The sequence below is a fragment of the Cheilinus undulatus genome, linkage group 1 (assembly GCF_018320785.1).
Source record: "Cheilinus undulatus linkage group 1, ASM1832078v1, whole genome shotgun sequence".
Taxonomy (NCBI): Eukaryota; Metazoa; Chordata; class Actinopteri; order Labriformes; family Labridae; genus Cheilinus; species Cheilinus undulatus.
In genome coordinates, this window is record NC_054865.1 from 6,986,447 (window position 1) to 7,005,134 (window position 18,688).

The 18,688-nt window shown below is 40.2% G+C and overlaps 5 non-coding genes across 5 annotated transcripts; 3 read left to right on the forward strand and 2 right to left on the reverse strand.

Annotated features, from left to right (window-relative positions):
• Window positions 1–2,930: 2,930 nt before the first annotated feature.
• Window positions 2,931–3,003, reverse strand: trnav-uac. Its single transcript has one exon. It is a non-coding gene; the product is annotated as a tRNA-Val (tRNA).
• A 678-nt stretch (window positions 3,004–3,681) lies between these two features.
• trnav-uac lies at window positions 3,682–3,754 on the reverse strand. The gene has a single exon. It is a non-coding gene; the product is annotated as a tRNA-Val (tRNA).
• A 6,898-nt stretch (window positions 3,755–10,652) lies between these two features.
• trnav-uac lies at window positions 10,653–10,725 on the forward strand. Its single transcript has one exon. It is a non-coding gene; the product is annotated as a tRNA-Val (tRNA).
• A 1,327-nt stretch (window positions 10,726–12,052) lies between these two features.
• trnav-uac lies at window positions 12,053–12,125 on the forward strand. The gene has a single exon. It is a non-coding gene; the product is annotated as a tRNA-Val (tRNA).
• A 149-nt stretch (window positions 12,126–12,274) lies between these two features.
• Window positions 12,275–12,347, forward strand: trnav-uac. Its single transcript has one exon. It is a non-coding gene; the product is annotated as a tRNA-Val (tRNA).
• Window positions 12,348–18,688: the final 6,341 nt, after the last annotated feature.

Genomic DNA, 18,688 nt, shown 5'->3' on the forward strand with positions numbered 1-18,688 from the left:
AATTGGAGAATTTGACTTTCATCCTCCTGGATTTTTTGAGGAATAACTCTGCTGGTGTTGAATTAGACTTGGTCCAAACCTGTTCCAAAGTCTTAGACTGTGGTGGAGTACAACATTTGGAGGTACACTGGTGAGTTCACACACACTCAGGGGTTTTTCCACTCTCACAGGATTCACAGCACAGCTTTGCTACAGTTCAATCTCTGAGCTTTTGCTGATTAGTTCCTTTTTTATGTGTTTTATAAATTTAGATTTGAAATTCTGAGTGAATTTGTGGGTAAATAAAGAAAGATCGACTGGTTCACAGGTTCACAGTCGGTGTATCTTCAGTCCTTCAGCGTCTCGTCTTCCTGCAGAACAGAGCAGCAGTTACAGCAGAGATAACACACACTTCACTGTCACAGGGCTGTGTTTACCCCTGAGGCCTTTATACACACACACACTCAAGCAATAATGCTCACACTCCCACAACAACAGCCACAGTAACAGATCTTGTTAGTATTGTGAGAAATCTCCATCATGTCATTTTTCAGGACCCAAGAAAGCAGATGTATTTTCATAAAATGTGTCAATACTGATGTTAACACAGTCAGGATGGACACAGGAGATGATTTTTAAATTTAAAAACATTCTTTACAGATTTTCAACATTACAGTCCTCAGCCAGACTGGAAGCTCCCATATTAAGTAACAGATTCACAGTGAGGATTCCTCACCACTTTAGACTTTTGACATCAAAAATGACTTTAGAGGGAAAACAAAGACAGGCTTTGTTAGCTGGTCATCCTGGCATGTGTTATGGCTGCAGTAATAAAAAAAAAACATAATAAAACAAGGACAGAATGTGGGTGAAATCCTGGTTAAGGTTTTTGTCTGTGAAGTGTAAAAATTAGGCTTGTTAAGATAAACACGTTAACACTCGTGATTAATCTGTCTTTACACTGAAGCACGAGTCTGAGGTACCACCTCCAGGCAAAGTGCATCTTTGCTAATGCTAGCAAAGATGCTAACAACAACATGGGATCAAGCCGTGATAGCTAATGTTGCTAATGTTAGCAAAAACGCTACATTATTTTGTACCTGATATGTTTGTCTTCTGGGCTCGTTTGCAGTTTTTAAATATTATTGCTCAGAGAATTAAGAAACTCTGATTTACAAAACACCAATAAGTTTTAAAACTCTGTGCACGAAAATTTATACAAGTAAATGGTAGCATTTTAAATATTAATTTATAGATAATAATAATAATTCTAATGATAAAAATACATTTTTTAGTAAAAAGCGCTTTCAAAGTGCTGTACATAAAGTTAAATACTGAAAATAGACACTTGATAATAAGAACGTTTAAAAATCTAAAAATTACTGAAACTAAAGAAATGCTGTGATTAATCATGATTAATCACAGCATACTGCTGTGATTAACTTGATTATTTTTTAAATGAATTTAGAGCACTAGTAAAAATACACAGCATCTGCTTGGTGATCTACCTGGTCGTGTTGCTCTCAGTGGTTGTGGGTATTCTGTTGAAGCCGGTCTTGACCAATCATAAATATATAAACATTTCATATTCATAATTCAAGATCAGGGAGGCTCTGACTCAATCAAAAGCGGTACAATGATACTGGCACAAAACATTTGAGGGTTTTTTGGACAAATAATTGTTGGTAACAAGCATCAAATCGGTGTGGAATTGGCAAGAAATTTTGACAATTTATCTAATTTGGTAATGTCTACATAGTTCATATGAACCAGTCTGTGTGTAACAAGAGTGTAACAGTATTCCTGCACACAGTGTGGTTTTCATGAACTTTTAGTTTTCCTGAGGAATCTGTGTACATTTCAGCACCACTCTGATCATACTTACACATAATCTAATGGTAGGAAGGGAAACCGCAAATAGAAAGTATTTCGAGCATCACAGCAGGCATTAATCAATCTCATTATTCCAGCATGTTCTGAGTTTTATTTAATTAAAAACACTTAATTAGTAATTTTGTCGGATCTGAATCAGACACGCTGCTTAAACCTTTAAGCAGCAGCTGTGACAGGCATTTGAAATGTTGTTGGCTCGTCTTGTCTTATTAGAAAATTTGGCAAACCATGCACTCTGCAGGGAGCATGTTTTAGCAGAACACGCTGATCAGTTTGGATCAGTGTGAAGAGATGCCACTGCGCAATCCTAGTGAGAGCTGATGATACAGAAAATATACTGTCCACAGGTGAAAACTGTGAAGTAGTCTCTGTAATCCAGTTTGCCTTCCGGTCAGGTACTCTTTGTGTGGAGTTTGCATGTTCTCCCCATACATGTGTGGGCTCTCTCCAGGTGCTCTGGCCTCCTCCCACTACCAAAGACATGCTTGTTATGTTGAGTGGTGACTCTAAATTGGCCGTAGGTGTGAGTGTGAGCGTGAGGGTGCCTGTTTGTCTATCTCTATGTGTCAGCCCTTTGACTGACTGATGACCAGTCCGGGGTGTACCCCGCCTCTTGCCACATAACAGCTGGAAAAGGCTCCAGCCCCCCACAATGAGATGAGCTGCATAGGATATGGATTAAGTAAAGCACAGACATCTAGCACATGTAAACACAATTAAAGTTGTCTCTCTCTGTTTTAGGGAGAAAAGACAATGTGATTGCCTCCACCCAGTCATTGTGTTGTCCCCTTGGAGATTCTTAGTAAGAAGAATCATGGTCCCACTGGGGACTGAACCCAGGACCTTCTGTGTGTAAGGTAGACACAATGACCATAACACCATAGAACCACACATGTTAACAAGTTAAATAGAAATATTTTAGCACCAATGTGAATGTGTAGAGTAAGTATACAACTGAGTGATGCAATAAGCGAGTCCACAGTTTTTGAATACAACCACAGATTTCCCATATAAACTGTTAAATCTTTCTTATAAACCTTACACATCAGCTAGAAACCTGGTTCCACTAGGGATTGAACCCAGGACCTTCAGCGTGTAAAGCAGATGTGATAACCACTACACCATGGAACCTGCCTTTCCAAGTAAATTTCCACACATAGCGCACGCGTTGTCGGCAAATTGTACTGCGGAGCACATCACGCGTGCCTGGACCGACTCTTCACTCCACTTCGTTTGAGTTACGCTGCAGGTCTATTTTTTTAGCACCGGCCGCTGCCAAACCATGTCAATACCCGTCAATCAGAAAGCTCCAGAACAGGAAGTCACAAGCGTAGAATATCAATTTCTTTGAAAATACAACACAATGCACCGACTCCTGATCGTAAATCATCACCATATCAACATTACATCTCATCCTGCAGCGAGAGCAAAGGGTCACCACGAGGTCACTGTGTCACAGAGCTACAACGGTGCCACTGACGAGGAAAAGAGAACTTTTGAGGACATTTAGCCAAAGAATTTTACATAAAACCACAGATCCTTTAAGCAAACATTAACCTTTTAACTTCCTAATGTACTCAACCAATGGCGGAAGCAATAATATCATGGACTTATACATGAAAGGATGATAAATTAACCCCAAAGGTAAAATAGTGCACTGTTGACCATCCATTTTAGTCATGGTAAAACTGCTGCGAAGGCTGCCTGGTTTACCAGAAAGCACCGAGGTTCTGAGTCTGCAAAACAGAGGCTGGTTGAAAGCACAGTTAAGGACCAAGCTTAGACATCTCAGGACACAAAGAGGACTCATGGTTCCACTGGGGATTGAACACAGGTCCTTCTGCGTGTAAAGCAGACGTGATGACCACTACACCATAGAACCATGTGTGCAGACATTTAAAATGAAATAACCACAAACACAGTGTGAACCATGGTGGTGGAAGCATCATCCTGTGGGGATACTTCTTGGCAGCTGGGTCTAGAAGGATCATGAAGGAGGAGAGTAAAATGAATGCGGCAAATTAAAGGAACATCCTGGAGGACAATCTTATTCAGTCTGCAAGAGAGCTACAGCTTGTGAAAAGATTTAGTTTCTGGCAACACAATGACCTAAAGCGTACAGGGAAGTCTACACAGAAGTGGTTTAAACACAATAAGGTGAATGTTCTGGAGTGGCAAAGAGAGTCAAAGCCCAGACCAAAATTACTGGCTGGACTTGAAAAAAGGCTGTTCATGTGTCATTCCAGTGCAACCTGAGAGAGCTGGAGCAGTTTTCCAAAGAGGAATGGAAGGAAATTGCAGTGTCCAGATGATTGAGACCTATCCACACAGACTCAGTGCTGTGATTGCAGCCAAAAGTGCATCTACTAAATACTGACTTTAAGGGGGTGAATATTTATGCAGTCACTTATCACATATTACATGCTTTTACTTAATTGGAATTCCTTTGTAGAAATCTGTTTTCACTTTGACATTAAAGAGGTTTTACATTATTTTTTCACAAAAACAAAATTATTTTGACCATGAATGATTTATAAAAGCAGTTAAAGGGGATGAATACGTTTTATAGACCCTGTATATAAGCAGTAAGAACTGGAGCAGTCTATCTTAGAGTGACCCAAAGATGCAAGACTCCACAGATGCTGCTGCACAGAATATTTGAAATATCCTCAGCCCTGAGCCCAGGGTGAAATGCCAACATGTGATTACTAGTCTGCTACTGGTTATGACTTTGAAGGATTTCTGATCACATAGTGTTATGCTTGCTATGTTTAATGGGGAAAATTCTGTAAAAGTTTTAGGCAGAACTGAGTTGTACCTCCAGCAGACCTTCTACTTTTTCATCATAGAATATATACGGGGTGCATTAAATCCTCCTTCTTTTCCCCATACATACAGTTAACTGTTTCTTCATGTTCTTTCACATGTGCAGGGCTTTTCTGCTCATATCTGAGCAAGCAGCTTTGAAAAGAGCATCCATCGGGTCCATATGGGGGCCCTGAGGGCCGGAGGGGGACAGTGTACGTTTGTGTAAGTGTGCAGTCTTTGTGGGGGGCACACAGAAGGCTGAGCAGCATGACTCTGTCTCAATATGGACTCCAACATGGAGCACCAAGACGCTCAAACTAGTGATTTAATGTATGCAGTCATGGGAAGCATGGGGGGGGGGTCTTTTGCCAAAGACTCTGTTGTTGTCAAATAAATACTTTAAAACAGACATTTGTTCAGCTGCAGAACAAAACACAACTTTGCTTATTTATTGTGGGCAAAATAAAAAACTCATTTCTGCAAGAAGCTGCAGAAAAAAAACCCTCATAAGACTGGCATGCATATATGTATTATATGCACTGTTTTAAATGCACACTAAAACCCAATGGAACAACTTGCAAAATCATTGCATTTACTCATATTTTATTAACAGTAGAACATGTCAGGTGTTGGAACTAAGACATTTTACCATTTATGAAAATTATTAGCTTATTTTTAATTTGATGGCAGCAACACATCTAAAAAAATAGGGACAGTGCCATATTTACCAGGTGTGTAGCATCCCTTCTTTGTTAAACAACATTCTCTAAACTTCTGGGAAGTGAGGGAGTTTTGGGAGAGGATTGTTGTCCCATTCTTGTCTGGTGTATGATTCCAGCTGCTCAACAGTCCGGGGCTTCTTTGCCAATTTTTTTGTTTTTTGTTGAAAGGTCTGGACTGCAGGCAGGCCACATTAGCACCTGTGATGGATGCGGTTTGTGGTTTAGCCCTTTGTTGCTGTAACGCAAGGCTGTCCCTGAAAGAGAGGTTGTCAAAATAGGAGCATATGTTGCTCTCAAACCTCTGTCTATTTTCAAGCATTGATTGTGTGTAAGCTGCCCAAGCCATAGGCACTAATGCAAACCCATACCATCCATGGTTTTCAAAAAGAATTTCAAATATGATTAATCTGACCACAGAACAGTTATCAGTTTTGCCTCAGTCCATTTCAAATCAGCTTTGGCCCCAGAGAAGAAAGCAAATATGTCTTTGTCTTTCAATGATACAGCTTTAACTTGCATTTATGGATGGCTCAGTGAACTTTTGTTCTTGTAGTCAAGTGAAATACGATTTGGCATTTGTCTGCTGTCAACAGGGTATTTAATTTAAAAATTTAAAAGGATATTTTAATTTGGATTTGGCGAAACGTCCTGCCCTGCTCGATCTGCTCCATGCTGAATTGGTGTGCAGCTCCCACATCTGGCAAAAATTGAAGTCCTGCATATCTGCCTTGGAGGTCTTCCATGCTGGAGCTGTGACGAAGCAAAGACCACAGCTGAGCTGGTAGAAACACTCTCATCGACTCACACTGAACCTATCTGCAGAGCGGAGATGGACCAAACACATATCTGGTGGAATTTGGGGGCTATTTGTGAGTGTATCCAGCTTCAAATGTAATTGTTTTACTTTCAAATTCCACATACTCCACTATCACCACATTACTTGCATGCAGCACTTTGTTCAGACTGACAGCATGTGCCCTCACCCACTGAATGAGTTTGTGAGGGGATGCACAGCAAACATCACAGAAAAAAATCAAACTTTCAGCTGAAAAGCATGTAAACAACAGATTGCTCTGCATGTCTGCAGTCAATTTGCTCTTTACTGCAGTTATTCTAGAACCTTTTGCTTCAACATGAGGGGGGGAGATTAGGAATTTAAAAGGTTAATGTTTTCCTCCACAGATTATGTAGTGATGCTACATAGCAAAGTTTCAGGAGCAGGACCACACCTCAACCATGCCTCTTCCTGCATTCCTGCCCATCTCCTCCTCCTTTTGTTCTTGCATCCCACAACCATCCCTTCCATCCCTTTCCTCTATTTTTCTTCTCACTCTAACTGTAGGGCACTGCAATAGGTTTTGTTGTGCCAGGGTGCCCCCAAACCATCACCAAACATCTCAAATCACCGCTCAAAAGAATCATTCCAAAGTCATCAATAAACTAGAAAAGCACTCACCCCCAAATTCAATATACAGCTTACGTGCCGGCGAATCGTAATGCAGAGCACTTCGCTCCCTCCCTAATCTATCAGAGCATTTCCGTAGCTGGCGCTCCAGACTGGCAGCGGTGCGTGTTTGGAGCGCTGCTCCACTTCACATCAGATACGCTGCAGATCTATTTCAGCACCGGCCGCTGCCAAACCTCGTAAATTCACTGCCGTTCAGAAAGCACCAACCATGGAGGTCACAAGCGTAGATCCGGTCAGGGCTCTGTGTGGGCCACATCCGGTTCTTTCAAAATACAACACAATGCACGGACTCCCTATCATAAATCATCACTTTATCAACATTACGTCTCATCCTGCAGTGAGAGCAAAAGGTCACCAAGAGGTCAGTCGGCCATTGACGAGGAAAAGTGATCTTTTCGGGATATTTAGCCAAAGAATTTTGCATAAAACCCCAGATCCTTCAAGCAAACATTAACCTTTTAACTTCTTAATATACTTACTCAGTAAAGGAAGCAATAATATCATGGACTTATACTGGAAAGGATGATAAATTAACCCCAAAAGGTCAAATAGTCCACTTTTGACATACTATTCCTGTGCGAACTCCCAGTTCTCCCATGATCTCTTCCTGCTGATCAGGGCTTGCGCGCCGTGGCACAGCGCTCTAGACTCGCTTCCAGTGGGCAAGGTCACTCGCCTTTTGGTCAGAGCAAACCCGTGGCGCTTCTGTGCACGGCGCGCACGCTGTATATGGAAATTCGGGGTCAGTGAGCGCAGACCTCCGCCATTAGCCCTATCTCCCTATATAGTGAAGAATCCTTTAAAAACATTCCTGGATCTAGACAGTGATCCGGATCACTCCCAAAATCTAATTCGCTAATTACTTCCTCCCTGGTGGGGTGGAGACACGGTGAGGCAAAGCATTGGCTTTGCTACATGTTAAAGTCATGACAGAGGCTAAATATTCCTCTATTCCTCCCAGCATTGTTAGTGTTCTCGCTACAATTCGCTGTCTTTTTCTCTGTTATGCTCCGACTCGTCTCCTCTACTGGGCATGTGTCTTTAAACTCTAGAAACTCCAAAACTCTGAATAAGTTACTCAAGTCCGCCATCTCCTGGTGTTTAGTGGTAACAGCCCTATCTCCCCATAATAAAGAATCCTGTAAAAAATTCCTGGATCCAGCTGGTGATCCGGATCAGTCCCAAAATCTAAATAGTTCTTCCTTATGCCATTTCTGACATGTCCTGAAAAGTTCAAACAAACAAACAAACAAACAAACAAACCCAGCCGATTACATAACCTCCTTGGTGGTGGTAATAAATGTCAAATCACATCCTGTTGACGGTGCAGTCCTTGCTAGCGAAGTGTCCTATAGAGTCCTGTAGTTTTCACCTTAAAAGTTGACTTTTTTTCATCCATGGCATCATGTTACCTCTATGACCCTCTGACTGAGCGATTACCTTTGACTTGTGGCTCAGGATAAGACTTAATAATGATATAATGTCAACTTGTATGTGACTTTGTATGTTTTTACACCTATGTGGATCAATCTGCTGGGACGTGAGTGTGCTCTTAGAAACTAGTTGACTAGAGAGGGAGTGATTTGCTCTGGAGTGTACTTTTTTCATGCTTTAGCACTGTTAACAAGTCCAGGTGTAATTTCTGTAAAACCATGTGAGCTTCCAGTGTGTATTTTAATCTTACATGCTTCCTTCTGTAAATGTATTCATAACTTTCTTGTCCAAAAACAAGAAAATGTATCAATAAGTGCATCTGTTGAGCATGATCCTTTAACACCATCAAGAAAAAAATACATAGCAAAAGATGTGAGGAATCCTTGGCTGGAATAATCACTAATAAATGCTCTATTTCCTCGGCTTTATTTGATGAATCCTCGACTATTCTTTAGATGTCTTAAGATGTTTTTTTATTCTTTTGTAGCAGCTAAACAGTCTCAAGATAAAAGCTCAGAGGGGACTTTCAGTGACCACAGACTCTTTCCCAGTTGCGTGTGAAGGCTAACATGTAGGTGTGTTGGTTGGGGGTACTTCCCCGTTTCACATACTCGATGAAGACCTTGTTCAGAGCTGCTACGGTTGCAGCAACAGTCAGTTGTGTTTGGCTGATGGTGATAAGCTGCTGTGCTTTCATGTGGTGGAGAGCGTTACTGTGGTTACACAGGAAACTACGAGGAGCCCTGAGTCTGTATGTTTGAGCATGTTTTCTCTACTACCCATGAAAAACCTTATAGACCATACCATTAAAACTAAGGTTGATTATGGTAAATCTGACATTTTTAACTAGTATTCAAATCAATAGTTCAACATTTTGAATATGAACTTTAAGAACATTAATGCTGTTTTAATTATATTCAGTTAGAATATTACTCGTATTGAGTTTCACAGATCTGAAATGATAGTCGGCAGTGGTTGATATGTAAATGAAATATAGTAAGAGCATGATGGGAACCATCTCTGGTAGAAGTTAGAAAGAGATTTATTCACAAGATGAGCTTGTAAAGGGGAGGAAGAACTGCTTTATGTAGGGATGCTCCAGTCAGGGTTTTTTTTAACTGCTACCATTCCCATGTAGTGGTTTATACACTATAGGGCCAAAAGTATTTGGCTGCCTTACCATCGATGTGGTTGAGGTCAGGGCTCTGTGTGGGCCAGTCAAGGTCTTCCAAACTAAACTCATCAAACCGTGTCTTCATAGTTCTTTCTTTGTGCTCTGGGGCAGTCATGCTGGAACATAAAAAGGCCTTCCTCAAACTGTTGCCACACACTTGGAAGCAGAGCATTGTCCAGAATGTCTTGGTATGCTGACACATTAAGATTGGCCTTCACTGGAGATAAGAGGCCTAGCCAAGACCCTGAAAGACATCCTCATAGCACTATTCCTCCTCCACCAAACTTCACAGTTGGCACAATGCAATCAGCAGGTAGCGTTCTCCCAGCATCCTCCAAATAGAGAAGCGTGATTTATCTCTCTGAGAGATGTGACAATGTTAACATTTCATATTGTGACGACCCTGCTGTTTGCTGGTTGTTGTGGATTTGTTTTCAGAAACCAGTGGGTGTGGCCTGGCGGGTGATCAGAGTTAGGACTTGGATTGAGAAGACCTGGGCCTGTTGTTCTCATCCTGATAAGAGCAAGCTCGTCTGTGTCTTGGGTGGGAGCTAGAGAGAAGGAGAGGCGTTACATTTAAATATTTGTTTCAGGTAACTCCGTGTTACCTCTCAGTTTCTGTCATTGGTTTAGAGCCGGGCGTGACAATATCATGATGATCATGATCTAAAATATCCTGGTTATCTGCATTGTTGCAGTATTGTTGTAAATTCTGAAAAATCTAAATTACAGTTTTATAATTTTTCATAAAGTTCAATATTTGAAAAAAAAAAAACAAAACAAAACACTATAATACAATATAAATACAGGGACTATACTATAATGTTTAGGAGTGTAAAAAAAAGTTAACAAGAGCTAAGGTGCTTTGTTGATAAAGTTGTCAGAATGTTTGACATGTTGATACTGTTTTGATAGCACATGCTTTAAACAACAAATTAGTCATTATTTTGACATTTGATAGGACAGAAATTTACCAGTTAGCAAAGAAAAACAGATATACAGGTCACATTTTTAATCTAAAACTCCTAATCAGTCAGAGTCCTTATTTATACCACTATCAATATTTTTCGGTGTTTGGTGGAAAGACAAAATATATCTTTTTGAGCAGAAGTGGTCTTACAAACTCTCACTGATGTTGAAAAATGAGAGCATTACAGAAACTGTGTCTCTCTGTGGTTCTATAGTGTAGTGGTCATCACGTCTGCTTTACACGCAGAAGGTCCTGGGTTCAAGCCCCAGTGGAACCAAGCTTCTTCGTAAAATGTAATTAATGTATCAATACTTGTTGTCTGGCAATGATCTATACATCCAGTGTGTAGTTCCCTATTTGCATATAAGTACTGTATTACCTAGCGACCTCTGGTAATTTGTCAAGTACCCCATGAAGTCAGTGTTTGATGAGGTGCTAGACACACAGGATAAGCAAAGTCTGTCATGTACACAAATATACAGATATCAGCAAAGGAAAACATCAGGGTGCTGCAACCTGAATAATTTTTATTTCCAAAATTCATACAAAAAAAATGTAATGTCTTTCACATCATGTTCTGCGGTGATGTTTTCTTCATGTGTCCTATACATACATACTGTTAACCTCTTGTTAAATATGAACCCCTCATCTTACTTTTAACAGTTTTTATATGCAGTTCATGGTGTGGTCATTATTCTGGGCTCTATTCATTTTGGATTGTTACATATCCACAAAAACCCTCCCTGCAGATATTAGCTGTTCAAATCTAATTGTGTTATGCATGTAATGTATGGCTCATTAATACTGATATCAGACACTAGTAAATCAATTCACACAGGATTAAAAACACAGATTTACCGTGAGATTATTACAAATTACCAGAGGTTCCTAGGTATAACTAGTCCCGTGCCAATATGGCACAAGACTGTCTCTTGTGACTTGATGAAACCACATCAATAAAGATAGCTTTCCTACATTTCTTGTCATGAAACATGTCATCATCAACACCATCTAGCACCTTAAACAGTAATGTGAAGGAAGTAGGTAAAATAATGTCAAAAACAAATAAAATGCTAACTACACCCTACTGATTATAAGTGACGTATGCTGACAGCACCACTGTCTCCGCGACTGAGTGCGAGTTCACAGGCTGTCGGGGGTCAAAGAGTGTCAGTCACTCTACAATAGAAGCGCTCTGTGTGATTGTAGAGGCCTTTTGCTTGTAAGAAAGGAAAATAAGAAACAATTATGGATTGAATTATGAAAAACAGTTATGGATGTGTCAAGACGAGGGAAATATGGACTGGCTCTTAAAATCAAATTTAAAATAAAATGTACACATTAGTTCTCTGAAGGGAGACCGTTTGTCGTTCCCGATGTTCTAAACTGCGCCGGGTTTTGACGATGAGCAGCAGCGTTGCAGTCGGGCTAAAATCTAGCTGAATTTATGTAGTCTGAGCCGGCCTTAAGACTCACTGCTGTCCAACTCTACAACCATATGTCATCCTAATGTTGTTTGAAATTTGAAAATTACAAAGGAAAATGATGTAACAATTAGGCATGTAGGCAATTTTCAGTACTCTTTGAAAAAAAGGTTTCATGGAGGTTCTGTGGTGTAGTGGTCATCACGTCTGCTTTACACGCAGAAGGTTCTGGGTTCAATCCCCAGTGGAACCAAATTGCTGTTTAACTTAATAGAATGAATCTTGAGAAGGTAACAATTCCAAGCCATGTGATTGGTGCATTTCTTTAGGCATCTATAGATTGTTATGTAATGATTATATTTACATATTTTTAGTAAAATCTTCAAAACACATTCTCACAGGGGTTCCATAGTGTAGTGGTCATCACGTCTGCTTTACACGCAGAAGGTCCTGGGTTCAATCCCCAGTGGAACCACATCATAATAATCAATTATACAAACAACCATCCTGTTGAAAAAGGGCAAAGTCAAATCTGTTGTTCAGAACCAACAATTACGCATCATTGAGTCTTTCATAAATAGAGAACCTCTCTAGTGTAGCATTCACACTAGATGCAAATGATTACCGTGTATCTATAATCTTGTATGACATTATAGTGGGTTACCTTGCTTAACTTTGTGTGAATAACTCACACTACTTGCATGTCAAATTGCATGTACAGAAATGGCGAAAAGACACAAGAGGGGAGTGGCTTCTTCTCCCACATCTGGCATTTCAGTCAGTTGTCAATGTTCTCAGCACTTATCTGGCAATCTGACCTCCTCACTTACTCTTCTCCTGTCAAACTCCTTCATATTCCTGTGCCGGTAAAACCACAGCCACAGACAGACTCCACAAGTTTGTCCTCCATTTTCTGTTTGAATGAACCTCTTCGCCCCAGGCTGGTCCTTCAGAGATCCAGTGATGTATGTGAGACACGTCACCAGAGGATCTCCATGCTGATCGGCCACTGGGATTTTCATGAGTCCAGATTTTTCAACCCTTGTGAATAAGTGAGAAAAGAAAACAGCGCATTGAATGCAGTGCGAAATAGCCACATTCCTTCTAATTACTTACTATTACCTGAAATCCATGATGCACATTCGAGGTGTTTGCATTGCAAGTGATTTTATAGTGATTCACAATGTGATGTAACAAGGAGTGCAGACTTAAGGACCATCCGGTCTACCATTAAACCAGATGCCGTTCCATAAAAGTGCATTCTATATTTTACGCTGTTTCTGCTGTTTTACTGCTCAGATGGAAAATAGACAAAAAACCTGGAGGTATTTGAAAAGGCGCTGAATTTATAAAATTTAAATACAATATTTTCTAAAATGCATGTATCCAGTGGAAGGTGTTTTTTTCCTGTTGTGTTTTTTTAAACAGTTTTGTGTCATTTTGAGGAGGATTCTGTCTAAGCAGCTGTGTTGCTGGTTTCTTCTTGTCATTTTAAAACAAGTCACCAGAAGTTCACTCACATTTCATTCTAATCCTTAAATCTCATTTTATCTGCTCCATCTTAAATCCTCAGTTCATTTGATGCTGCAGGCGACTGAAGTCAGCCAGAGAAAGGATGGCTCTTTTTTTTTCTTTTTGTTTTGAGCTCCCTGATGTGCAGCGATGAAATGACTTTGGCGGCTGCTGCTAATGCGCTATAATTGGTACGAGGAGCAGCTCGCTCTGAACAATTATAAGAAACAGGAGCTGTAATCTCTGCTGAGACTCAGAGGGAGTCAGATCCTCTCCTTCTTTGGTGTCAGCCCGCTGTGCTTTGTATCTTTCAGCTTTAAAACAGTTTTCAGACACATGAAGCAGAGGAGCCTCTGACAGCGATGGTTGTACCTGCTGCAGCCTCCAGGACTTTCCAGTACTGGTAGCATCTTTGTCAGTTATGAGAAAGACAAAGTGTCAGAGTGATACCTGGAAAAGCTTCGGATTAAAGAGAGAATTTACTGTTTTTTAATCTGGGTGCCTTTAAGTTCAACGTAGTTTAGGATGTAAATTACATATCAGTTAAAACTCTCCTTCTGACCTTTTTTTTTAAATTCTTTTGACAAACAGTGTAACATTGCAAGCCCAAAACTCTTTTTACCTTGTTTTTTTTATTTTAAATTTAAAATCTGAACCTGGACAGAGTTTTTCATAAGGCGTATTTTCAGTAACCTAAAACATATGAGCATGTGTTAAAAACCTAGAATGCACAGAAAAACCAGAGTTTCAAAAATACCCTCTTAGATGTGGACTAGGGATAATATTCTGAGCCTCTCCCCTCTTACCCCAGATTCTGGGACCTGGATTCATAAGTGATATGCAGAATTTGCTTTAATCTGAGAAAAAAAATATTTGATGGTTGTAGGGATGCACGATCCACCTTTTTTCAGTTCCGATTCCGATAAATATGTGCCAATACTGATACTGATTCCATTATATATATATATATATATATATATATATATTTATTTAACAATTATTATTGTTGTTGGTATAATGTGTGAGGTTACATGAAGCTGTAGTAAACCCCCCAGCTCCTCTTATTAAAAAGCAAAAAAAAAAAAAAAAAAAAATTTAATTTAAGTGTATTCCAACCAAATTTATTTGAACTACTACTAAACATTAATTTACTAGTCGGTTAAACTAATTACCTATCATTTTTTATGAACACGTGCTTGAAATCCCTGTCTTTAATGCTCTTTTAAACTGTAACGGACCCCCCGCCACTAGAGACCGCTGTAGCTTCAGTTAATGGCCGCAGCCTTCCTCTCTGACCCTTCACCCGATGTCAACAATCAGTAGCTTGTTGGTGGCTAACGGCTAACAGCAGTTAGCGACAGGTTTCCAAAGGAGTAAATGGAAATAAAGTGGTATGTGGGCTGTCGAGGGTTAGGCTCATGTATGACTACTCATTCGAAGTGAAAAGAGGCCAAAATATTAATCTGCAAAGAGGAACGAAGGCGCTGGTGGCGCTAGCATGCTGCCTGTTATCAGGCTAACGTCACGCCCACTCTTCTTTGTGTTCTCTCATTCTTAGACTAGTTTTGACTATTCTAAATATAGATTTACGTTTAATCTGCTTGGTGATTATACCGCTAAGAACATCCTAACTAATACTAGCTCAGTTACACACAGACTGTCTCGTGTTAGACTGCGGTACGTTCATGATCTACCGCAAACTGTAGGATGGATTTGGGTCGGTCACTTGAATCGGTGCCATCAGTCAGATATCCGATCTATTTATTACATCCATATCAGACCCGATACCAATATTGGATTGGATCGGTCCCATCCCTAGATGGTTGGTCAAGATTTTGTAGTACCAACAGTTGCATTAGAGTTTTAAAAATCTGACTCTTTGAAGATGAACAATTCCATGAAAATAAATACTTAATGAACGATGTTTTTTAAGATTTATAGTTTCAGTCCTGCAATTATTGGTAGCACTGATTTGTTTTGTGCTACAGATCTTTTCAAGTCTCAGTTCATTTGATTTGTAGTTTGTTTTGATCGAGGCAGTAGTAGAAAAACCTGTCTCGGGCAGGTAGGCTGTTGCAAAAGAAAGGAGTGTGGCCAGGGCTTTCCTGCCTAGCAGGGGTTCTCGTTTTCCTCTCCAATCCAAAATGGACAATGTCTTTGACTTGAACTACCACTGCTTCATTGAATCTGGGCTGACATAATTGAACTGCTCATCTTCTCCAGTGCCCCCCCCCGTCATTACACCCTTCCAGGCCCACTTTGGGAACCGCCGTTTTATCGGATCTGGACAGCCTTTCTTTATCAAAAGAGATGCAAACAACTGTCTCAGCATTGCTCCACAATTGGTAGACTATGACAGCGCTTACCTGCCGAGCTCCTGTTACTCGCTGGAGCTGCCCATACCTACTACCTCATTTTGTCTTGTCACTCTGATTGGCCCATAATGGGCCATAGATAGAATGTTCATCCAACCACTTTTCTGAGAATTTTTTGAAAAGTCCCGCCCTTCCCAATCACTCAAACAGTCTATCTGGCATGTGAGCTAGAGTTAATCTGTTGACAGCTGGTTTAACAGACATGTTTGTCTCTGTGCAGTGACAGTGACGCGAAAAAGATTAACCTCTTGTTGTCACCAGTGCTTTGTTGATTTATTCACTTCCTCTGCCTCTAGATGTGTAAACTGCATCTCTTTGTCTTTGGCACTTTAAATTTCAAGGATATATACAACATTAATAGAGCACATGCAGCCCAGAGCCGTGCCACAGGTACACCCTTTGTAAATTGCTTTTGAATCTTAATCATTGGCAGTAAGTTATTTTTTCTTCTGAAAGCGCTCCGTTGTGCCTTTCTAATGACGTTCTCCATGCGTTCGTAGTTTGTACAGAACGTTTTCTGGTGAGGTGACTTGAAACTTGGCTGACTTTCCGGGGTCTTTAAAGATAAATTCCACGCCAGCAACTCCAAAATTGGATGTATTTTTGTCCCTTTATAATCCATTTTATAATCCATGATCATTCCTGCAGTTAAGCAGCTTCACCAGCTAGCCCTCTGCCATATTGTCTGTTTGTATCCCAGAATGCATTGCGACTGGGCTGTGAGAGTCGATGGGAAGATGTTCCTTCATCAGAATAGTGCATGTGCACAGACTCATAAAATTAAGAAGAGCGTCTGAATGACTCAGAATAGAAAGAAATAAACTCAGGGAGGCTTTTATCTGACCTCAGAGTCACTGCACTTTAAATAATCACTCAAACTCCCAAACAAGCAAGGACTGTTTTTTTTATTAAAAATGTGAATATTTTGAAGAGTTTTTGTCATAGAATTAACTTTTTTTTTCTTCTTTAGTCCAAAGAGATTGGATAACAAGTTTGTGTCAAAAAAGAAAAGAAAAGAGAAGAAAAAAAAGTCATTTTTTACTTTACCTTTACTTTAGTCAGTTTTTTCTTTTGTCTTTGTGTCCCAGTAACTTGACAAAAAAGATGAAATGACATTGCTGCAGTACACATATTCTTAAGCCAAGGTTGTCCTGAGGAAAAGGATATTTAGAGCTTGACTCTGCACCGCAGGGTTGATGTTTTACAAGCTTTTCAAGACAGTAAATCCAGACAAGACACGATGGTTAGAAAACAGCAGAGAGCTCCAAGGGTTGAACAGTTATCTAAGAGTTATCTAAGAGTTTCTGAAGGCAGCATGTTATACATAATACAGTTTTCAGGCTTTTCTTACAAAAATACATTCCCTTGGTCAGTGCACAATCCCCCCCAACAATCAGGAAATGTGTGCTGAAAAAAGCTCAGCTTTTCCCCTCATGATGTCATGTGGGGAGTTAGCCCCACCCCCAGGTTCGGTTGGCCCTCCCCGCTTGGAAGAAAGTTTCGCCCTCCTGCTGATCCTCCTCTCAGCTGCCAGCTGATATCCATTTCCTGAGAGGGGTGGAGTCAGACAGCTTATTAACATTTAAAGTCACAGACACAGAAACAGCTCGTTCTGAGCAGGGCGGAAACAGAGGGATTTTAGATGTACAAAAATCCTATACTGGAGTGTTTTTTCAGCAACAAACTTCAGAGGCAATGTATTGGGGACCTCTGACACCAATATAAACTTGTCTTAACAGGAAAAATATTTGACCTTTAAGGGTTATCTCCAGCCTTTCTGTGCCCGACTGGCCAGACATTTCCCCTGAAGCCCATGAAGAATCTCTAAGGAAGGGGTCATCAAGTACATTTACACAAGAGCTGGATTTAGTCTTGGCAGAAACTCTGGGGGCTGGACTTTTAAATGAATAAATTAATAATAGTACAAATTAACAAATTGATTAATAGTACATTTTTGCCACTTTTCACCCATTTGCCACTCTTTAACCCTCGCTCCCTTGTAATTTTAAGAATGGTTGAGGCCAGTATGTCCAGAAATCGGACATGCAGATAAGTGTTCATAAAATAATAATTTTTTGACATTTTTTTTAAATTTTCACAGCTTCAAATCTCTTCAACAACTTCAACCCTGACCACTAAGTTAAAAAAAAAAAAAAAATCAACGTTACACCCTTTTTATGCCAGTTATTGTACACTATGCCTATGACGTGGATTGAGTGAGACAGTGTCCATGCTAAACAGATGAGTCTATCGGAGCAAAAAACACGCCAGTTTTACCATCCTTTTCTCGCGCCTCCTCCTCTATCAAATCATATGTGAGCGAATGCATTTGTTCATGTTAGGTTTATTTTATGTACAGGCATAAAAAATCAGAGGAAATATATAGGATATGAATCACGAACATGCGCATTTCCACCTCTAACCAAAATGTGACCACAATTACTGTCATTACGCGCACATATAAATTTACTGCATATTTGAAATATGATATATTCTTACCTATTGATCGAAAGGACCCGTGCATCCTCATGCATGTCCATCCATTTGCTATGAAGTGAGGGCAAAGTTGAAATTGTCCAAATGTCCCCCTTTCTTAGTCCCAGACTGCAGAACCCGTAAGTAGCATTTTCGACTGTAAACACTCCACTTACGGCATTTCCGGTTGCAAACATAGACGCAACATAGGAGCACACAAACTTTTCCTTACACATGTAGCCCACTCTCACACATCCATGTCTAGTGGCATGAATCATCTGAATTAATTCTGATGATGTCTAATGGATGAAATAGCGCTTCAAACACTCTGAGTCCATGGAAGAAGTCCTGCATGTGTGTTGCTGAAGGGGTTAAAATAATGCGCTGGCACTATCTGCTGGATCACTGTGGAATGGTGACATTTAGAGCCCTGGTGATCGAGTGACTGCATAGA